This window comes from Labrus mixtus, chromosome 6 (genome assembly GCF_963584025.1).
Source record: "Labrus mixtus chromosome 6, fLabMix1.1, whole genome shotgun sequence".
NCBI lineage: Eukaryota > Metazoa > Chordata > Actinopteri > Labriformes > Labridae > Labrus > Labrus mixtus.
The window spans coordinates 27,923,235-27,947,548 of NC_083617.1; the positions used below are offsets into that span (position 1 = coordinate 27,923,235).

General features: G+C 42.9%; 1 protein-coding gene and 1 long non-coding RNA gene across 3 annotated transcripts in view; both read left to right on the forward strand.

Annotated features, from left to right (window-relative positions):
- The window catches only part of LOC132975910 (uncharacterized), a 7,950-nt gene extending 6,999 nt beyond the window's left edge, over positions 1 to 951 (forward strand). The window contains exon 3 of the long non-coding RNA XR_009673332.1: positions 1 to 951. This exon is cut by the window's left edge and continues 120 nt beyond it. This is a non-coding gene — a long non-coding RNA (uncharacterized LOC132975910).
- LOC132975909 (B-cell lymphoma/leukemia 11A-like) overlaps positions 1 to 24,314 on the forward strand; it is a 56,444-nt gene that overhangs the window by 11,760 nt on the left and 20,370 nt on the right. The gene's annotated exons all lie outside the window — the stretch shown is intronic.

The window sequence follows — 24,314 nt, forward strand, 5'->3', positions numbered from 1 at the left end:
CATGCTCTCGTTTCATGTTCCCCATTTGGCTGAAATACTTCTACAACTGCAGAAGAGCAGCACACACACACACACACACACACACACATATGCTGCCACCCTGTTAGTGTGTGTGTTGACAAGTAGAGCACATATAGCGTACGCACAGCTCCATACAAGTGGGTTTAATCTTTTATTTTGGCATTGTGAGTGTGTTTCTTTCTCACTCCCACCTCCTCTTCTTCTACTACTTCACATCCTACTTCTCAGCGAATCAAAAGCCTGTTTAGCGCCAAATAAAGTGAATCCTCAAAGTGGGATAACATATGTAATTCTTATGATCTCAGGCAGCTCGCTCCATATTTCTTCTTTTTTTTTTTAACACAAACAACTCGCTGCAAAGACGAGAAAAACTGAGGGCGCTGATGGTGTTTGAACAATTTGTTCTCTTAGAGGCAGATTTCAGTCTTGAGTGTGAGATGAGAAGAAAAAAAACACAAAGCAGCCAAAAACAAGATTATAGTGGTGATGTCATTCATAGTAAAACTAGAGTAAGTCACTTTTCAGGAAGCAGCCGTGCATCTCAGAATGTGCTGAATTTTTTCTAATACATTTCAAGGATCAAATGGTCTAAAGGGGGAAAAGTCTATTAAGAAATAATGATAATCAGTCCTGTTGTATAAGTGGGGGTCACGAGGGACACATGAACCCAGCTAAAGGCCCACGGGGGTCCCATGCAAAGATAACTCCTTTTTTTAAAACCTGATGGTAATCATATAACTGTTTATGCAATTTACAATCATTTCTGGTTACAGCTTCCTGAATGTGAGGATTTACTTTTCACTGATGGTCAGACAGAAAATGCACAAGATGCCCCCTAAAATCTGACGATTTTAAGTGAGGGTAAGAGACAAAACTAGTGATCCAATCATCAGTCGGTATGATAATCTGTAGACTCAGCAAAAAAAAAAAAAAAAAAAAAAGCTTCTGTTTGTGTTTTGAAAAGGTAAAATTAAATTGTCTCAAAAAGGCAGCATCACAAACATTGAACTCTTAGCCTGTTAATCATTTTGGAGAAAACATGGAAAATACATTTTAATCTCTTATGATACTGATACTATGTGCTCCAGCAGCTGATACTGAAAAATTGGACTGAAACTGTTAATATTTTAATTTAATTTTTTTATGTTTTCACTATCACCACATAACAAATGAATTCATGAGGCCGTGCTGCTGCTGCTGATGAGCTCGACTGCTTCACAGCAACTCTCCTGTGTCTCTCACAGGACACAGGCTGCTGCATGAAGCTCAGGTGTCTGAGCAGCTTCGCCTCCTTACTGAAGCTACTACACCTCCGTCTTTCATTTGAAGAGGATTCTGGTGTCAGTGCAGTGCATCTTTCTGTATTATTGTATGTGCAGGTACAAAATGTAGTTCCACATCACACCTTGACTTGAATGTTGCTTTTCTTGCGTTTTCGGAAACATTTGATGTAGAAGTGTTCGACTGCTCTGCATTAGGGTTTCTGCAGTCACTTAGCTGAAAATGTCAGGGGGATTTTGGCACAAGCATTTTACAAAAAAATTTCAAAGTGACGCTGGCGAGCCTGTTTGTTGCCCATCCCTGATATCCAAAGGCTCCCTGTTTGTGTGTTTCTTTTTCTCTTTCTTTGTATGTTGAACAACTGCTGTCATAACAGATAAATGCAAGTCAAATCAATTTATTAATAAATCCTCAAATCCAAAATTTGATATCATAACACGTGTACAGCGAGTCTGGTGTGTCCTCTTTTTAAAAGCTTATTTTCGTCGCACAGTTCTCTTGATATATTATGTAAATATATACACTGACACTGTGTTACATCATACTATACATATAAAAAACAAATAGTTTCTCTTCTCCCTCCTTCATGATGCAGAATCTCAAACCCTCCGACCTACACCACCAAATGTTGGGGAAAAAAAAAAAATCAGACTCGAGTCAAAAAAGGGTCACGTTTATCGTCTCGAAAACATTAGCAATTGCCATGTTGAACCCCAAACCTCTCCACTCATTCAGTCCTCAGATGTCGAGGAACACACCATTTAAGCTTGAAAAATCACACACACACACACACACACACAACATTTATAAGGAACTCCCCCATCGCCACCAGCAGCAGCCGCAGCGACTTTTCCCGATAATTTGCGGAAGGCTCATTTGAATTTTAAGCGCTACTTTAATCTTCAAAGCTCAAATAGCTTTATGAATATGCATGCAGTGGGCAGACTTTAGTTCATTACCTAGTTGTAAATTCTAATGACCATTAGGTCCTCACAGTAATTGCCAATTGTTTTGCATTTTTGATTGGCCTATTACCATGCGCATTCGCGGCGCACATCAGCTACGCTTGTCAGAGCCGGCGTGTCAAGGGGTGTTTGTGTGTGTGTTTTCTCATTTGTGCCCTGTGTGGGAGACATGTATGTGTGTGTGTGTGTGTGTGTGTGTGTGTGTGTGTGTGTGTGTGTGTGTGTGTGTGTGTGTGTGTGTGGGAGTGTTTTTTAGGCTAATATAAATGAAAGTCGCATTTTTTTTAATTGTTCGAAGATTGAGAGCCGAGCCGGAGATTGGACATATTTAATTTACATGATGTCTCGTCTGTTCCCTCATTACACTGCTTGTCTCTCACAAACACACACACACACACACACACACACACACACACACACACACAAACACACACATACAAAATATACCCAATGCAAACCATCTGGCTCTCTCCTGTACGTGTCCGTCTTGACATGGTAAAATGATTTCTCAATGCTCATCTCTCCGTCTCTGTCAGCCTATTCATTTTTAGAGTCCCCCCCCCCCCCCCCCTCTCTGTTCTCCTTGAACAAACAGATGTCAGATACCTCGCTCTCTCCTCGGCCCTCCCCGGCTCTATCTAAGGCTGCCATTTTGGAGACAGTGATTCGTCTTCCTAAGTGAGTTTCTCTGTAAACATGGACCCAAAACTCCCCCCCCCCTTCAAAAATAGAGGAAAAAAAAAAGTATTCCATTGTTCTGTCCTCAGCAGAAAAATGCGTCTCTTTCTCTGTGCATACACACAAGAAAATGAGCACCTGTGCGTAAACCCTCATGGACACACACACACCTTGTGCTTCCCTTTGTACTCAAAAAAAAGTCTTCTTCTGAAAGTATTTTTTGTGTAAGAAGAAGACAAGAAGAAAGAAAAATCAATGAAATAAATCAATTTTCATCTAATAATGACGCCGGACAATTAAGAAAATGAGAACAAAAGCAGCAACAACAAACAAAAAGAACTGGTGCACAGGCGCTAATCTTTATGTTTTCTTCTCGTCTTCTTTCCCTTTGTTGCTCTCTCCCCCTTCTTTTCTTACCCTCCCCTGGAAACACACACACACACACACACTCCCGTCCTTTCCTCTCACGTCGTTCCAGTTTGTGTACAAGTGCTGTGAGGGAGATATGTGAACCTACATAGCGATGAAAAGGAATTCTTAATTGCCCAGAAATGAGCAATGTTACAAACGGCGGTGTAATGGACGCAGCCGAGGGGAAGGATTGTGTGTGTGTGTGTGTGTGTGTGTGTGTGTGTGTGTTTCGAGGGGTTGTCTCCGGTGGGACTCACGAGGCCTGTTTCCTGAGGTCTCTTTTAGCCCCCTACAAATACTCACACACATACACACACACACACACACACACACACACACACACACACACACACCCAATATACCTCTGGCTGCTGTTACTCACTTCAAAGTTGTTAATATTCAGCTGGGAAACTGTATCCAGAGCACAGCTAAATTATTAAGCGTATGAACTTTTTAGGCAGTAAGATGAACTGATGGGCCACATCTATGAGATCCTCCTCTTCTTCACATGTGTGCGTATGTGTGTGTGTGTGTGTTTGAATGTGTGTGTTCATGCCCTCTCCTCCTGCCCGATGCTTGGTCTTTGGCCAAGGGCATGCATAATTGATCCCATGCCCGCTATCGTTTTCTTGATGTAATTGCCCCGGTAAGATATGATGAAATCTAATGGATAATTTATCCCCCCAAAACGGATAAAGAACCTGCTAAAAATGTACTTTGTAGGCATTTCTGTCTGAGTGTGTGCATGTGCATTTAGTAGTACACTAATATGTCAGCGGTGTGTGGTCAGTGTGGATAAAGGCTGTAACTGATATGGTACCTGAGGGGGAGAAAGGTGGGAAATCTTCACATTTTGAAGATGTTTTTGAAGGGGATTTCACAGGAACTGCCAGTCTGATGTAAAACTTTATAACAGAGCTGAATAATTGATACCACTGTGTGTGGAAGAAGCCTGGGATAATACGTATGAAAGAGGAAAATTAGGATTTTTTTAAAGGATTTTTTATTTTCAGTTTATCACTGTTTGAAAGTTTTACTTCCATTCCTGCTGCATAAACAAGATGTAAGATTTATTTTTGACTTGTCTACAAACATGTTGAAAAAAAGCTAATGCTAATCTAATGCTAACAAAGCTGTACAAGAGGTTGTTTGGAGATCATGCATTTTAAAAAAGAGGCTGTTGAGGAAAGGTGAATGAATTGTCTTCTGTGTAAGGATCTCTGCAGGTCGGAGTTTAAAAACAAAGAAGATATCAGAAAAATCACCTGTGTGTATTAAGACATCAAAACCTTCAGGAGTCTTAAGAGACGTTGGAATGACATTAAACAAGCAGCCATCATCAATAAATCATTCAATAAATAACAGAAACTGAAATCATGAAATTAGCCTATCTATCACCTGGATATTACCCCCATAACAAAACCATTCCTGCACCTACTTAGTCTCTCCTCTTGGCCCAAAACACAACCCTGAAGACCGGGCATTTAAAAATAAAGAGTGATTTTTTTTTATCTTCTTAAATAAATATTGAAGTGTGAAAGAGACTGTAATTCCTTGAACTCTTAACCCTGTATAAAAAAAGCGAGGAAGGAAAAAAAGTCTTTGTGTGTGTGTGTGTGTGTGTGTGTGTGTGTGTTTAAGCACCTTCACCTGCTCTTTATGAATTTCCTTCATTTTCTCTCTCTCTCTCTTTGTTGATCTCTCTTTTTTCTTCCCCCTCCTGTGCTGCAGTTTTCCGTTGGAAGACAGATGTGTTTCAACACGCTCTGGACTGTAGTTAACACTGCTGATCTCTCTCTCTCTCTCACACACACTCTCTCATAGATACTTTCTATCTGAGTTAATTTAATGGAGCCTAACCCGTCTGTTGGCCTTTGTTTGATTTCTTCTCTCTTTTTAGTTTTGAACTTGTTGAAAAGCGTCTGTTCAAAGGTACTCTCTTAAGAATGTGTGTGTGTGAGTGTATGTGCATGTCATACACACCAAGCACCGTCTGCTGACAGATAGACAGACAAAGGGACACACACACACACACACACACACACACACACACACACACACACACACACAAACACACACACACTGTTTATCTTTGCTGTACACAGGGAAATGCAGGCCTCAAGTCTGTAAGCTGGGAGAGGTGGGCTGAGACGACAAAGGGAGACGAGGAGGAGAGGGCATGGGGGCCGAGCACCCTCGGGGGATAGGGGATGTGAGGGAGCGAGAGGGTAGAGCGAGGTAGGAAAGGCTGGGTCCTGGTGGTGGCTGTCCATTAACAGATGAACTTGGCCGACGTCCAACTGTTTGATGAGACGGATGTCAGAGGTGTGTGTGTGTGTGTATGTGTGTGTGTGTCTGTATGGGTGTGGGGGCTACACACATGATTACACACATCTTATCTCTCCTGGCTTTGACTCTGCATATTAACCCACTGTAAGCGTTCGGTGTTAGGCTCTCTTTCCATTTCCATCTACGTGCATAAACAACACGTTCTCTGCTAAACTGACAAATACTGCAGCTTCAAACTGGGACAGTCCTGGTTCTCCTCCAGGGTCCATTTACATGGTTGCGTTTAAAAATGTCGAATCTCAGCACAAACCCATGCTTTCATCAAAATATTATAATGTCTCGATACAGCGCATTCTTTTTCTGGGGGGGGGGGGGGGGGGTATATGATTATATTTGCTGTGCGATGGTCATTGTTAACAAATCTGACATGCAACATCAGGCTGCTTGACCCTAAAGGTGTTAGAAGGGAGTTGAAATAGAGAGACATCTAAGGCTAGATGAAATCTGCTCTCAAATGCAGATACATGTTAAAAGAAAGTCTTTAAATGAAGCATATTTATCATAAGAAAGGCCTGGTCGATGTGTAACCATGTGTTCTGCATGCCTTGCTCACCACACAGACTGATATCCTGCACAACAAAAAGTAATGAAAAAGTGCTACTCTGAATGTAAACAGAAGCGTTAACTCACAAAACACATCTTGGCCCTACTTATGGATAATGCATACAGGTTTCACAAGCAAGGAGCACACCGACAACCTGGCTCTATGGAAATGAGAAAAGAAAGAGGGAGAGAGAGAGAGAGAGAGAGAGAGAGAGATAAGGCTGGGAGGGAGGGGTGCAGAAACGAGAATAAAAGAGGAGGAGAGGGCCAGGTTTGATTTTATGTGAACGACAGAAATTGGGCTTTTGAGTTGTGGTCCTGATCCTGCATCTTTTCTATGTAGCATCACATCAAGACACTTAAGGTGTATGTTGAGCAACTGGCATGTTGAAGTACAAACACAGCTTGGATAGATTTAGGTTAAGGAATACTTGCATAATGTAACACACATGTGTATCTCATCTAACTTACGTTTGTCTAATTGCTGGTTTGGTATCAGACAGAAGTTGTACCGAGGTCTCCTGGATTAAAGACCATCCAATCCGCCTACCACCATCCCTTGCAGACTTTTACGCTCATCCTACTCTGTTACCTGACTTCACTGCACATCAAAACAACAGCCTACCAGTACATAGATCATCCTATCTTGAAGCACTGGGCCACTGACCAAGCTGCAGCACTTGTTTGGAGCGAGAAAGTGTTGGCACACACATACCTCTCTCTCCATCCGTTACACACACATAGTTCAACAGGACCAGTTCAGACCGGTTTGCTGGCATGGAAACTCGGCTTTGCGGGGTTAAAGAAAGATGGTAGAGAAAAAAAAAACTGGAAAACTACAAAAAAGTTCAAACACTCAGAAAACTAAATAAAAAAAAATTACAGCAGATTTCCACTAATGCCCCTGACCTGCCGAGCCCTCCACTTCAAGAGGCAGAGAATCGCACACAGGGAAAGACAGACAGACAAGGCAGAGAGAAAGCAGGAGGAAGTGAAATATACATATTTTTAACCTTTGTGGAGCTGCTGCTTGTGTAACTGAGCGCGAGTTGACAGTGCAGGAGCACATTTATATTTACAGCAACAGCCAAGGTCAGGAAGTGCAGCAGGATGGAGGGAGGGTTACACACTTTCTGTAAATTTACACTGCCGAGCTGCCGCTGCCGCTGGCTGCCGAGCAGGTTCAGTGGGTTTGATGCCTTGCTTAAGGGCACTTATGTGTCGGTCTGATTGTGCCACAGTTGGAACAGTTGAGTTTCGACTTTGTAGTTCCACCTGTCATGACATCCGTGATTGATGGGAGCCTTGCTCACTGCTATTCTGAAACACTTCATTTTTTTTTGTCTGTGTTCTGCACTACTTTTGCATCAAGTGTACTTAGATGGTAGTTTTTTAAATCATGCTTACAGATATTCTCCTTGTAAAAACGCTGTAGAGACTTCGTAATAGCAATAAACGTACTGGACTTTACCTTGGCATGACGGTTTCTGCACATGTGCTCTTCATCTCTCTCATGTTGTACAGGACACACTGTCCTGTACATTAAAGATCATGGGTCAAAGGTTACATGTGGCGAGTGAGACTGGAAACATACTGGAGATCAGCCATAAAGTCTTCAGTTACCAGTTAGGAGCTCAAGCACAGATATATGAAGTCTTTAAGTAGAACACAGCAAGTGTTAGGACATTTCTAATACTTTATAGACTTATTTATAGAAAGTGGATGTTTTTCTACTAATAAAAGCATCTTAAAGCGATTAAAATGAGAACTTCAAAGGTCAGGAAAGGTTCATTTTGAAAGGAACGTATTGAACGTTTGCTAAACCTGGCGTGCAAAATGTTTGCACTGTTTAAAAATGTTAACTAATGAATGCAAGGGCAAAAGAGCAGATACAACTATGCATAATGTGTTCTTATATTATGATGAGAATAATTAAATGTTAATTTGAAACATCAAATTCAAGCCCTTTCTATTGCTTATGATAATTCTTTTTTATGTTGTTCAACTGGGCTGATACCGGAGGGGGGGGGGGTTACCAGGGCTGTAATGGCTGGGAATGTCTCAGATGGACCGTACATGGTGCATGGTGAAGTTTTGTGTCAGGTTTAAAAGAGGCCGTGTTCTGATGTCCATGGGGATGCATTGAACTCTGACAGGCTGTGTCCCTGTGTGTCATTGCACATATTTGTGCAGATTTCCCCCCCTGTACTGTATAGCCTCCATGCGGACCTTGTGGACACTGTAAACACAAATCAGATATTTTAAAAGAGTTTTGTAATAAAGGCAGGAAGTTATGTAGAGATGCCCATATTTATATATATTTGTATGTGCAGAATTAGTGTTTATATAGACCTTCTTCTTGCACACATGCATGTATGAGTGCGGCATTCAGTACTTTTTTGCTTTGCTGTTGAACTGTGCATGCTTATCTCTTTAACCAAGGGTCAGTGGGTTTATACTGTATGTACAGTATGTGTGAGTGGGCGCGCCATATGATAGGGCAGGTGGTATGTGGACTTTATGTTTGCAGTGTGTGCAATGTGAACTGTGAACTGGACACCACGACCTGCACCTAAAAGTACAGCGTGAAACACATGCAGTAAACATGGGACAGTCACCTTATACAACAGGTCATTTAAGGGTCCACAGGAAAAAGGAAAAGTTCATCTCTGTCACATAATAGTAAGAAATGTGCACATTATTTAGCCAAATGTGGGCAGTGTAACAAGTAGTAGAGGAAACATGTATTTCTTCACATAGTTCATCTACAGACCTCTGAATAAACTATCATGTGGGTCAGTAAATATGTGCAAATCAAATTTTGACAACCTGAGAGCAGAAAAGGTGTGTGCCCCCACAAGAGCCGCCTAGGGGGGCCCAGACCCCAGGTTGGGAACCAATGAATTAGCACCATCATTAAAAGTCTGCAGTAAGTCCATCTATCATATGCCTTCTTTTGTATCACATTTCAAACTGAGAAGTATTCTATGCGCTGCAGATTGGTACTCCATACAAATCTTAAATTCCTGTACTTTCAGAAACGACTTCCCGTGTGGCCAGGGAATCATGTCCAGAAAATACATTTATTCCCTCTTTTCACCCATGTTAGAAACAGCTCGTGAAGTTCTTAGTTCCTAGAGCAGTGAAGCAAAGGAAGTGCCGACTTAAAATTCTTGATAAGGGGATTTGCATTAAGGTTTGGCCAAATTTGAAATCCCTATATAATAAGATTGAGAAGAGTGCATGTATTGATGGTTAAGATCCCTGACCACTGCCACAAAGCCTGTATATGCAAGGCAGTGCACCCTTAATTAAACCCCCCCTTGCACACACATATGCAGCCCCCCAAGGCCTGTCAACTGGTGTAACTTACTGCTCCTACCTTTGGCCATATCTCTCCTCAGCCCCCCCTCCTGCAGGCTGTTTGTGGCAGCATTTGCTGCATTAAAAATGAGAGCTGCTTGGCTCGGAGCTACCATATCGGCTACCTTCTTTTCTCCCCGCGCTCTAATCTTATGTAAACACAGAAATCAGCTCCCAGCTCGCTTTGGCAGATGCAGGCCAGCAGTGATGTCCCACTGTGATACATCCCTCTAAAGCGCGGATTAAAAGTTTTCAGGCACGGGGCTTTTTTTTTTTTTGCGGAGGGGAGTTTATGTAGGAGTTGTGGGGGGGGTGGGGGGGGTGGCAGCTGTCATCTCTTGTGTATTTATACCTGAGAAAACAGGAAGATTGAACTAAAGTCTCAAGTCTGTTGGAATGCAGATGGTCTGAATGAATGTGGTCAGACTTTGCGAAAAACAAAGCGATAATTTGTTCAGGAGGAAGAAATGTTTTGCAATCCAAAGGAGAAATGAGAAGAGGAGGGAGGAAGTGCTAAGCTTTAAAGCATTCTTCCAAAAAGTAAAAAAAAGAAAAAAAAGAAAAGTGAAGCAAAGAAACAAGCCTCCCAAAAGAGAGACAAAGATAAAGTGGAATAAAGAGATGGAAAGAAAAAGATATCTACACCACGCTGAAAGGAGCACGATGTGATGTGACCCATGTCCAGCTCCGTGTACGCATAAAAGCATCTGTCTTCAAAGACATATTTTATGTATGTGTGTGTGTGTGTGTGTGTGTGTGTGTGTGTGTGTTTATCTGTGTCTGCCGCTGTCTGTGTGTATCTGTGTCTGTGAATGATCTATGGTTTGTGTTTACCGTGCCATATTTCGGCCTGGCCTGCCGTCAGCGACGTATGAATGATAAATTGCGGATGTCCATCGGATTCACCCGAGCACCTGTGGTCCTCCGCTCCCGCGGCCGTGTGGCAGGAGAGGAGAAATAATAAATAAATAAGCAAAGTGAGAGATAAACAAAAAGGCCTCAGAGAGGTAGGACTTTTCCTCTCGGGGTCAAAGACACAGCCTGACTTTGAAATCTTGATTTGGCTGTTTTTTTATGAATGTCTTCTGCACTTCAATCCACCACTTACCCTTTTGACTCATCATATAAATGATTATAGCTTCAAAGGAGATTTTGTATATCTACAGGTCTGTTTTAAGAATTGTCCGGCTCAGACACTACAGTCTGGGTATTTTAAAGCTGCATTTCGTGTTTGATTGATGAAATAGCTGTTTTTTTCTCATAAATTATCCCTTCATTTTCTGGTCTTCAAAAGATCAAGAAACAGACAAAAATGCTCGGGGAAACATTTAAGAACATAGATCATGTATTCTGCATGTTTCTTCGTCTGGATTACAGACCCATTAATAATGAATTCTCAATGACTGACACATTTGAATTATGCCAAAAAGTCAGACTTTGGAAGCTAGAAGTGGTGAATTTGGGGCTTTTCCTTTTTCTCTATTAGCGTTTTCTTTCTCTCTTTACCTCTCTGTCTTGCTCACACCCTCTGTCTCCTGTTAATCTCCTGCTCTAATCACAGAGGAAAGCTCTTGGACACTTAGTCATCAGTTTATCTTCTAACTGCCTCTATCGAGTTCTTTATCTGCAGATAGAGGAGACTTCCCTCTAAAGAAGCAGGTCATTGTCTGACGGCTAAATGGACAGTATAGACATACACTGAGACGAAGTAATCATCGGCAGGAACAAAGGTTTTATAATCCATGAGACTCTTGTTTTACAGTGAGGTATGGAAATCGAGGAAGGAGTTTGCGTCAGAGTCGTTGCTGTGTTGTATCTGTGTCTTATCTTTAATGAAGTTGTCTAAGATTAGAAGTGTTCTGCTTCCAGGTGATTGCTCTCCTTGGCCTGTTGTTCTGTTTGGATGTAGGAATGTAGCAGTGGAACTTTAAGAGATCCATGCAGGCGAACGCAGAATTAGACCTTTTTAAAGATGACTCTTGGGGCATTTGGTCTTTATTTGATAGGACAGCTGAAGACAGGAAATGTAGGGTGAAAGAGAGAGAGTGGGGGATGACATGAAGCGAAGCGTGTCAGGACTGGGAAATGAACATGAGACCGGTGCGACGAGCACTTTAGCAGGTAACACCTTTATAAAGTAAGAACATGGTTCTCTGTGCTGCCGATGCACCCAGCTCCACTACAGAAATGTAACCTCGCTGAACCCTGGAGTTGCTGGTCTACCTCTGGTTTTGAACAAAGCTTCTTATTTGTTAACCACAGGCGTTATCTATGTATGGACAATGGTGTTTTTGTTGTTGTTTTTGGTTCATAGTGCAGATTTGGATGAGAAATGAGAGTCTGCAGCAGAGCTGCCAGGACTGTGAGCAGAACAGGACTTATGTGGTTTTGGGTCATACTCTAATTAATTTCTGATGGAGACAGCTCCGTCATTAACACACAAAAGAACACACACACACACACACACACACACACACACACACACACACACCTTTGTCCCCTTACACTTTTTTTTGTCTGATCTTAAACTCCTCCTTCCTTTGTGTGTGTGTGTGTGTTTTTTAAATGAAGTATCTGCAGTCTCTGATGTCTGAGTTATGTTTTGCAGAAATAACTTGTCAGCTCTGTCTTTGCCCTTTTGACACATGTCCAGTCCTCTCTCTCTCTCTATCTCTCTCTGCATCTGTGTGTGTTTGCTTGTCTGACGTCGCACATGGCTGCACTCTGTTGACCACAGAAGCCTTCAGAGCATCGCAACCCGTCCTCCTCCTCCTCTTCTTCCTCCTCCTCCTCCTCCACCTTTTGGTTTCTGTCTCAATTTCTCCTTGTTGTTTCTTTTCAGTCTGCCTCTACGTCTCTCCCCCGTTCCCCCCCCTCTCTTTGCTGTGTTTGTGTTTTCTCGGCCTGCTTGTCTCAGTAACAGTAAATACCCTTGCTACCTGACACAGATCCACCTTTCTACTTGACCGCGCACACAGAGAAGGGCAGCTGTGTGTGTGCGTGTGAGTGAAACAGTGTATTCTCTAGTGACCCTCTGCCCTCTGGTTTTAAAGGACTGAGTGAACACACACACTCAAACACGCTCATACACACTTTCCCCCCAAGCAGCCCCATTCTCTGAGATAAAACACAGGTTTAATCTTTGACACTGTGTCCAAACCGGCCTCTTTGCAGGTGAGGAGAGCCTCCTGGGGGGTGTGTGAGCGTGCGTGCATGTGTGTGAAACTGTTAGTTTCGGCCTGACCTAAATGTGGAGGACAATAGCCTGGAGGCTGTGTGTGTGTTTGTGTGTACATACTGTGTACAGTATGTGTTTTGTTTTCCTTTGCTGCCTCTGTGTGTTGGTGTGTTCCCGTTTTTTGGTCTGCCTCCACACTTTCAGGACACGATCTTTTCTTAAGTCGTGACGAAACTGTGTCACATATTGACTTTTAATTGGACTTTTCTTAAAGCAGATGTTGTCAGTCAACATTTGTTCAAGTCAATCCCTCAAAGCTGACTGACCTTTCCTTACAGAAACTTGACTTCCTCGTAATGATTTCCAGTCATGCAGATATTTCTGGTTTCATTGGTGAGATCTCCATCTCGGTGGCCCTGCTGGGGCACTGACTGATGCAGGGGTGGCCTGAAGTGTGAAAATTAATGGCCTGTCTTTGGTTGAACTTGAATGCACGCGCAGGCCATGTTCAGTTATGTGTTGATCCCTCGTTTTCATTGTGCATAAACACTTTGGTCTGTAAGATATGCACAGATGATTTTCGATATAAATTACACAGAATAACTTTACATAAACTCCAAATAAAGTCAGTCTAGTTTTCAGTTCTCCTTAAACGCTCACTGTCTCTCGCTCGCCCACACGGTTAACTCTCTCTGCCTCTGTCTGTTCAGTGCTGCCTTTTTACTCTAAACTGTTTTCCAAATACCACATCAACTCATTTACTATCACCGCATGCAGAGCTCATGTACGCTGGGCAGAGTTTTGACTTGTGTGCGAACCAGGTTTTAAAGATAACCTTTTTACAGATTGAGCACAAAGCTGGGTCAGCATGCGTCACTGTGACAGTCTGACACGGAGAGAAAGTCAGAATTTAAGACTGAAGTTTTAAATATATGATTCTCCTTGATTCCCTCCTTACAGTTCTTATCAGAAATAAAACGAGTGGCTGTATCTTGCTTTAGAAATTAAAGAACTGGTTAAAAGAAGTTGTGTTTCATGCCATCTCAGTTCAACTTAGAAGTTGATAAGATCAAGAGCTGGAGCAGAATAGTTCCTATGTAGAAAATCAGCCCTGTTGCCCAAATCCTTTTTACAATAGATGTTTAGAAATGGCATTTTGTGCCCCTGGCTTCAATAAAATCCCAGAATACTTGTTTCTATTGCTGCGCTCTGTGATGATGGGGATGTTTCAAATGGAGATATTGACCTTTTAGGAATATTTACCATGTAATGCAATTATACCACTAATGGATTTGGCCCACTGATCTTTTTATGCACTGTGTCAGCGGGCCAGTAAAACATTGCTGGCTTTATTACAACACAGACACACTCTCACACACACACACTCACCATGCAGACCAGTTGGGCCCTGTGCTCATTTGCGTGTGTATGTTCAACATCTATAATCCTCCCTCCCTTGTGCAATCACACACAGGCTCAAACGCACACGCATGCATGCATGCACACACAGCCACAAACGCACACGTGCACACCAGACCCCTTGCGAGTGTGTGTCTGCCAAGTCGGACGGCAGGCTGCCAGAAAAAAAAAAAAGGGGGCTGTGATTGGGGTGAAGGCTCATCTGCTGGTGTTAGCCAGCTAAAGCCACACACACACTCAGACACAGCCACGCGCACACACACTGACCCAGCGCCCACTAAGATTAACAGGGTTAATTAACTCAACATGGCCCCCAACCCGGGCTACAGCGGAGGGCCGGCGGTCTCAGGCCGAGGTTACAGCAGTGCTAGCTGTTAGCGTATTGAATGCTAATGTTTTTAGCCATTGGGGTCAAATTGGTGTTGGGCTGGAGTCCACTGGTGCTAACGAGCTACATTAGAAAAAAAGCAGTGTAATAAAAGTACAGTCAGAGCCCCGACTGACAGGCTAATAAAGCGATTTGGGCTTTACACTGATGCATAAGAAGAGAGAGTAAATGATAAAATACATACGCTTCAAAAAGATGTATTATACACACAGTACATGAATTATAGGATCAAGTGTTTGATGACTGTTTAGTATAAATCTTTGCCAAGGTTTTTTTTTTTTACCAGAGCTAATTAACGGCTAAATAAACAGACCTTATAAAACATGATGAATAAAGCATGTTCACCTTTGAACCTGTGTTATAATATATAACTAGAAATGTATTGATTTCAAGCGGTTTCCAGGAAATCTTTTATCACTGGCCCGACAGGTAGCGTTTATGGAAACTCTTATAAACGTGACTTTTAGGTAAAACATGAGACTCCTGTTTGCTGATTTAGGAACTTGGCGAGGCACTGGAGTGAAAAAACGAAAACCAATAGTCAAGTCTTTGTCTTAAGCAGCAAAGTCAAACTTTCCTGTCAGGTACAGCCTTATAACACACTACGTCTGTGCCTGAAAAACTTCAACGTGAGAAATTTGGGAACGTTTCATTCTCTGCACACGCTGCCTTTGTTTTCCCTTTTTTTCAGTGTCACTTGAACGTCTCAAGCTTAGAGCAACGATAGGGCTGACTGCTAACACCTGTCCCCGCCCCCAACTTTTATCACATATACCGGTCACTTCCTCTTTTACACTGTTCACTCACACCGTCACACACACACGCACACACACATCTGGCTGAAGCTCTGACAAAAACAGGTAGTGAGAAATGTGACTGGCTGTTGAGGCAAAACGTGTCTGTCTGTGATGGGATTGATTTGGGCCTGATTTGTATATGAATGAGTGTATCTGTGTCTGTGCATGTCTGTCTGTAATCTCTTCTCTGTGTGTGTGTATGTGTGTGTGTGTGTGTGTGTGTGTGTGTGTGTGTGAGTCACGGTGGTTTGTGTTGTTGTGCGCCCAAGTCGTCTAGTCTAAATATACCAGCAGACCATGAGAACGATTCTCTCCATTTCTTTTTTTTTCTGCGGCCACCAGCCTTCTGACACATATTGCCACTTTGTCGCAGCCTTTCACTCCTGATATTACACCATTTGTGAGCGAAAGAGATTTAAATAGGAGCCATTTTAAGGCCAGACTCTACATTTACACAGCCGTGATGGCCGTCAGGGTTTTTTTTTTTTTTTTCTTTCTTTTCTCGCAGAGATATGCGAGACGTGCTGCTGCCTCGTTGAGACCTTGAGGCACTTTAAACGGAGAGAAGAGGAAGAAAGGCGATGGTAGGAGGGTTATACATAAGCCAGTATCAGCCGGGTAGAGAGCCACAGTTTAGGAGAGAACAGGCAGAGGAGAAAGTGAGTGATATGCAGACACACACAGAGACAAAAGAGGAAGGGGCAGATGGTAAAAAAGAGATGATGAGATGTGTGAAAAGCAACAGTTAGCCTGTCTTCGCTGCATGCCAGTCTGGCCTAAATATGGCGTGCTTTTTACACTCCCTCCTCCTTAGACACACACAAAAAATCTACCCATCTACACAGTGGTTACACAAGTCATGAGTTAAATTTGTCTGTCTTTGTTGCTTTTTGAAGATATTTAACACATGATCAGAGCCATAATAACAAGCTGAGATCACATCAGGGCTTTGGTTTCTTTGAAGAGGACTACAACAGTCATGGAGACGTTACTCTTTCTCCTGTGACTGCTGACTTTATGGGACATCAAATATACCTGCAACATGTTCTCAGTCCCAACCCATCGTGCACTCTCTCATCGTCAGTCACTTGGCGCTTCAGAAAAGGATGAAATAGGTAACATTACTCCAGATTCCTGTGTCGCTTTGAAGCAGACACTCGTGGTTCTGTAAAGTTTAATGACTGTACTGTTAGTTTGAGTTCTCACCTTTCCTGCTCTTCTCTGCTAATCGGAGCCACAGTGGTTGACAGATCTGTCACTCGTGACGTTACAAACCAATAACTAATAAGTGTAAAACTACTCTTGGACATTAAGCAGCACAATAAAGACTAACTATCACGGCAGAAGCCAGGTTTGATAAAAACATTTATGTGACATGTATTTAACTTCATTGTTTGACCCTTGTGCCATCTGTTAACATGGGGGAGGCGAGGTTTATGCTGCAGCCAGTCAGGGGGCACTCTAAATATTTTGGCTTCATTCCCAGGTGGCTGTTGCTCCGTCCATCTTAATATTTAAAGTCCATGGCAGGAAGTGAGAATGACTGATGAAGTCTGACATGACTTATGGTATGGTTTAAAAAAAAATACATCCAGGGATAATTTTAATCTAGGCCTGTGATGCCCACCAGTAGTGCAGTAAGGTAGTTTGACTTTCTAAAGCACCGGGACACGTTCTGTCTATATACTGAATTGTATTCAGCATCTTAAAGTCTGCACAAAGTTAAAGTGCGTCCCACACATCTCCTGCAGACCGTTCTTTTCTTCTCTCTTTCTCTGTGCAAGAAAAAAAGTGCAGACAGGACTCACAGTGTGGTTAGTTTTTTTTTCTTCCCCTGCACTACTTGAGATAAGCGTCCAGGATATGTTCCTTCAACCCGTATGACCCTGACAGACAGCAGCAACCCTAATCCCCCCCCCCCCCCCCCCCCCCCCACACACACACACACACAGATATGCACGCCCTCAACCCCACTGGCTCTTCCTCCTCCTATAGGTAGATGTATAGGGAGGTAAGAGGGGGGGGTGTTCGGGACACATTTTTTGGCAGTGGATAGTAGGCAACATACATTATACACACACACACACACACACACACACACACACACACGTATGCAGTGCTATGTTTCAACTTGATTTACAGGGCTCAGCTGCAGCGAATGGGATAAAGAGAGAGAGGGTGGGAGACGTAGACAGACAGAGGGAGGAACAGACAGAGAGAGAGAGACAGAGAGTAAGAGAAGGAGAGAGAGAGAGAGAGAGACAGAAAGACATACAGAGAGAAAGAGAGAGAGAGAGGGAGAGACAGAGAGAGAGAGACAGGGAGAGACAGAGAGAGAGAGAGACAGAGAGAGACAGACAGAGGGAGGAACAGACATACAGAGAGACGGAGAGAGAGAGAGAGAGAGAGGGAGAGAGAGGGAGAGACAGACAGAGGGAGAGACAGACAGAGGGAGAAAAAAAGAGAGTAGTACATCTTACAGGTTGCAGATTTTAGGAAAGAAGACATATAGCGATTGTATAACTGTTTTAAACAGAAGTGGTGCAGGATTTAACAGGACCCAGGAGTGGCCTGCCTGTAGGGAGAAGTGCTGCTATGTGTTCAGGAAATATGAATATGTGTTCCTTACACACTACTATACCTCCTCCATATACAAAAGAGACAGGTTAATTATAGGAAATACAGTGGACAAAAGGGGTCATTTCATGAAAAGTGCAAAATACATTCTGCTGTGGTATTTAGCCATATGGTAAAGCATAGCATGTTGTTTTTCTGGATGTACATTTTTTCTTTAATTAGATTTTTTAAGGCCTAATAAAAAATAAGGAACATGCATAAAAGCAATAAAATCTCTTTTTTTAATTAGTTGTTTGCTAAATATCTTAAGAGGGCTAACTGTTGTTTAAACCATTTGGAGACTTCTCACAGATTATTTTGACACTTTAACAGTCAGAGATGTAAAAAAACACTGTATTTCTGATTTCATATGATGTATGTGCGCATGTGGAGGAGAAATCCCGCAGTGCTTTTGTGTTTGTATTTTTTGGAATAGAAATGGCTTCTGGAAGGAATGAAAACATTTTTCCAAAAATGTAGCATCTAACATAATTCACTGTGAAAAGTTCTTCGTGAAGACCGCTGTGCTTCTTTTGTGGGGAAAAGTTCAAATGCAAAGTGCAAGTGAGGTCTGTGAATTATTGAGAGTGATGGACCTTTTCCACAGAAGACATTTTGACATGTGCTAACAGGAACAGCGCAGGTGCAACGAATCACTTTTATTATAGAGTGCATTCCTCTCAGGTGAGCCGGTTCCAGGGTCCTGGTGTTGGACATGCTGGCTCACTGGATCCTTAATGGAACAGAGATCTGGATCATGTGATTAGTCATTTCTGTAGTGACAAGTCAAAGATTGTGTTGGAAAAGTGTCCACATTCTGCTTTTGTGAAGGGATACTGCTGTTAAAGTGTTTTTAAATGTTAGTAATCAATGCTGTGAGTGAACACTCTCTCATGCCTTACTGTTGTTGATGCAGAGACAGATATGTTAAAACATCAGAGTTGGATTTTAAAGCCTTTTACAGGATTTCTTTCTGTCTGGATGAACTGGTTCATTCGTCATAAATCCTAAGACTTGCATCATAAAGCTTGCATGCAGGCTGACGATGTTCCTGTGACACAGAGAAAACACTTCTGCCTCACTTTCATCACTTGATAGGATCACAATATATACTTTTTTTTTTTGCGGGAAAAGAGCATTGACAGGGGTGTCGGATAGCTGAACGGTTAAGTCGCACGCCCCTGAGGCTGTAGTCCTCGAAGCAGGCGGCCTGAGTTCGACTCGCGCCTGCATGCCCCCCCCCCCCCCCCCCCCCCCCCCCTATTTCCTACTCTATCCACTGCCATGTGTCTCAAATAAAGGCATAAAAAGCGCAGAAATAAATAAAAGAAGTTAGCATTAAGATTGCTACTCATCCACCAACCAGACCTGGTTCTCTTCTTGCTTCATGAATAGATTATTCTGGGTACACGGACAACTCAAAGCATGAAGAAATGGACATTTTATTTTGACGCTGTAGTGAATAATGCAGTTTTTTTTAAATGTACTACTTCCTGCCAGAAAGTTCTTTCTCACCCGTGCAGCCGCTCTCAGGTTCTGCAGGGTTCAGACCAGCAAACACTGGCAGCTTTCTCTAATGGGCTGAGTGACCTTCTCATCAGGAAACATTTTTTTAAAAGATTGCCCACCAGCTGTTATGAATATGATGGCCTTCTGGGTTATTAAGAGCTAATGAGGAGGAGAAAGATATTCTACCTTAAATGTGAGGTGTGTGTGTGTGTGTGTGTGTGTGTGTGTGTGTGTGTGTCAGGTCCCAAGGGTGCCTGAATGTTTCCTCTTTCTTTTTAGCCATTTTTTTCGCTCCCTATTTTATCACAGGGGCATAAAAAATCTGCTGAATGGTTTGTTGTAGATGCTGAAGAAGGTTGAGTGTGTGTGTTTGTATTAACTACACGCTGAATGATTACATTTTGTCCTTCTCAAACCTCATCCTGTACTAAAGGAGACACACAAATGAAGAAAAGATACGGAGGAGGTAGTGAATGAGGAGGAGGAGGAGGACTGGTAATAAACAGGTATGCCATCCCTCCTTCTAGGAAAAAGTTGCGTCAGTGCATATTCGGCTCTAAATCGTGTCTGAACCTGACCTGACATGAGTCCCAGTGCTCTCCTCTTGTATGGAATGGACCCTGTTTACCCTGGAACCAGAGCCATTTTCTCCCTGTCAGGAGCCTCCACGGCCTCACTGCCTGAAAACAAAATCTCAGGGTTTTAAATACACTTCAGACCTTTAAGCACTCGGAGGAGTGTCGAAAGTTTCACATTTACCTATATGATAGCAACAGTGACTGATAAGCCACATGACAAGTTTCAAAAGGAAACTGGTCTTTGGATTTTATAAAAACATCTATCTATCTATAAAATCTATATGTCGAACATTTCACAAAATGATGTCTAAAGAACTCTCAAAATGACTTCATTTGTCCAGGGGAAGGGCGCAAGGATGCAAGGGTGCAAGGACTTAGAAGAAGAATAAGAAGAATTTATACTTTATTGATCCCGCGAGGGGAAATTCGTTTTTACACTCTGTCTAGTAAACATGCTACACAAACATGAACTGAAATACACACACATGCACAAACAGGATCCTGTGGACATGCACTAATGGAGAGGTCTCAGAGTGAGGGGGCTGCCCACGGCGGGCGCTCCTGAGCTTGTGGGGGGGGGGGGGGGGGTTAGGTGCCTTGCTCAAGGGCACCTCGGCAGTGCTCAGGAGGTGGCCTGGTACCTCTCCAGCTACCAGACCAATTTCCAGACTTGGTCCGTGCCGGGACCTGAACCGGCGACCTTCCGATTCCCAACCCAAGTCCCTACAGACTGAGCTACTGCCGCCCAACATTTATTACATAACCAACATTTTTAAAGGCATCCTTTTAGTATCCGGTAGTTTAAAGACAAAGTGGTGTCCACTGCTCACTCACTCTCATTCGTAGCACACACACCTGTGACGATTCCAGCCCCAGCCATCGCACATATGCTACATGTCTGTGCATTTGGGATGACTGATGGCCAGTCTCTGGTGTCAAGCCGGGCACCACAGAAGAAGAAGAAAAATAGATTTTCCAACCTGACAGTTGCCAGTTCATCAGCACAGACGTACAGCCAGATTTGAAAACAAAGCAAAAAGAAAGAAATGCATCTCATCACATTGTATTTATCCTCCAATTTTTTGTCTATTTTCACACTAGTTTCATAAAACAACGTTTCACAGATACAGATAAAAAAGCAGATGGAAAACTAAAGGAGATGAGCAGGGGGATGCTCCTGATCGCTCACCATCAGGGTGTTAAAGCTCTTTTTTGTTTTAGCAGGACAAAAAGGGATTCATGTTTAAAAAAACACTTTTGGAAAAGGCATTCACATGAAGTGAGCGCTAAAGAAAAGTCCTCTTTGTGCGTACTGTACATACAGTACTCTTCACTTTGTCAGAGAGCAACATGTGGACACTCCTCCACCTTTATCTCAGGGGGGAAGTATGGTTTCTCAATTATCCATGTTTGGCTATCCCCTTCCGACCTGTGGCTGTATTTACGCGAACGCCCATTTTATCCATGGCTTTTAATGGCATATAAAAAAATCACTTCCCCATCAAAATGCCCTCTCCTAATAGCTTTTCAGAGTTGTTTGGGAGCTGTTTGGGTTTGGTCATTAGTGGACCGTTAGTGTGTGTGTGTGTGTGTGTGTGTGTGTGTGTGTGTGTGTGTGTGTGTGGTGTTCTGGACCCGGCTGAGAGGCGCTACTAGGTCGTCCTAGGTGGGGGGTAAAGGATGGTGGGGGGTGCATGCAGGCTGTGCCCATGAGGGTGGGGTTGGTGAGGGTTTGGGAGTGTGTGTGGTGCAGCACTTATAGGCCATGCTGGGCCTGATGGGAATGCCAGGCCCCCACACCACTTTCCAAATCACTAATGGAGCATCGTTGGGCAACATTACAAACACAGAAACACACACACACACACACACACACACACACACACACACACACACACACACACACACACACACACACATATACGGACATGCTCACACAAAGTCTTACATGTATGTTTCTGATCAGACACTCAGTTTATGAAGTATAAAAAAAGAGATGTCAAACAAGTTCTTAAAAGCTAAAATCAATACAAAAAAAGAACCCTGCATGCAGTGTGGCACCTTCCTCCTCTCTTTTTCACTCTGTTGCTTTTCACACTTCTCAATTATTTACTGGCCTTTTTGTCTTCTGCTGGTGGACAGGCCTCAGGCATATGTCAGAGGGTGTGAGTGTGTGTGTGTGTGTGTGTGTGTGTGTGTGTGTGTGTGTGTGTGTGTGTGTGTGTGTGTGTGTGTGTGTTTGTGTAACAGAAATGAATACATCTTCACACACAAACAGAGGCGGCTCTCACATCCATCACTAGTCTTTTATCATTCAGAAACGTTGTCATTACCATATGCTCAGGCAGACATTGACCAGTCACGGGCACAGGAGCAACAATCTGCAGACAAGATGCAGCGACGCTTTTCAGTTTGAATGTTTTGGGGCATTTTTTTGTGAGTACTTGAATATCTGTGAGGACTGTTTGTTCTTATATTTGACCTGCACACAACTTCTCTTAAATGTTTACACCCTGTACGGCCTGATGTCAAGTCGCTGACAATCAGATATGGAACTGATGAAGGTTATGGTCAAGGTTAAGGGGGGGGGGGGGGAACAGAGTTAGATCAGTTTAACCTGTAGCTGTTAAGTGCCTAAAGAAAGTTTGGGTGCATACTTTTTTTGTAACTGCAGGCAACATCTTCCCCAAGATTCACACAAAGTTAGAACTCCAAACAATCATGACTGTGTGGCATTTTATTTATCCTAAACCTACAGTCATCAAATGATGGAAAAAATGGGGGTTTGTACATTCCGTAAAATGCAGGCCATCTATTTTTCATTTATAAACCCCAGTTGAAATTAAATATTGGGTTCAAAACACGTCAATCTGTCCTTGTTGGCACATCAAAGGACAGTTTTAAGTTTGATTATCGTGCAGAAATTGTCAATTGTATATAATTTTTTTTAAACTCATGGGGGCGGCAGTAGCTCAGTTTGTAGGGACTTGGGTTGGGAACCGGGAGGTTGCGGGTTCAAGTCCCAAAATATGGAAGTTGGTCTGGTACCTTGAGAGGTACCTTCCTGAGTACTGCTGAAGTGCCCTTGAGCAAGGCACCGAACCCCAAACAGCTCTGGTGTGCTCCCTGTGTAGCAGCCCCACTCTGACATCTCTCCACTAATGCATGTCCACAGATCCTGTTTGTTCATGTGTGTATTTCGGGCCTAAGCATGTCTCTCAACAACAGAGTGTAAAACTAGAATTTCCCTCAGGGATTAATAAAGTCTGTAAAAGAAATAGTTGTTGACAAAAAAATAATAAAATGTTTTTATATCAGGCTACAAATATGTTTGAGATCATGACGGAGTATGACACTGTACTCTTTTATAAACAGTTCATGAATCATGTATATCTTCTTTTGAATACTAAATGAGTGTTAGGGGTTAAAGTAGGTATTATCTTAAGTTCTAATACAACCTTTCAAATGCTCGTTGAGCTTGTTTTTTTAAAGTCTTTCTTTCCATTTCGTTTACATCGTTGCCCTGAGGCAGCAATAAAAAAAACCAACAGTTTGTCCAGTGATCAGTCCTCAGATTGATGCATCATTGCTTCTGACAATTTCTTCAGTGATTTATGCCAAATTAATGCTACTGATGGATACATCAGCTGCACAAACAAGAAACTCACTGAAGTCGGTTTTTCTGGGCTAATCTGATGAAATCTTTTCACCCTCACTCTCTTTCCAACACTTTGGACTGGTGGTGTTTTTTTTTTTTTCACAAACCAGAAAATCTCTCCATCATCTGACTTTGGGTTCCAGCTCATGCACTCCTTGTTTCTCTTGGAGGGCAAAAGATTTCCTTTGGCTGTGCACGAGGGAGGGGGAGGGGGGGAGGGCTTCTCTCTCTCCGGGAGCCGTCACAGTCGCCTTGCGCACCAGACTGAATTTAAAGAGGCAGGTAAACTGCTGCTCGCTTCGTATTAACAGAGCCATATATTCAGCCTGTCTCTGGCTTTTCTCCCCCCACCCCAACTGCCCTTCCCTTTTTTTTTCTCTGTTTCTCCATCTCTCTCTGTTCTCCCTCTGCTCTTAGTTTTTTTTCCCCCGGCCCGTAGAAAACGTCTGGGGGATCGATAGGGCTCTCCTGCTGTAGTGACTTGCAGCTCTAATGAATCAGGCCTGTGTGTTTGTTAAGTAGACAAGGTTGTGAAGGAGCGCTGGAGGGGAGTTTGTCTT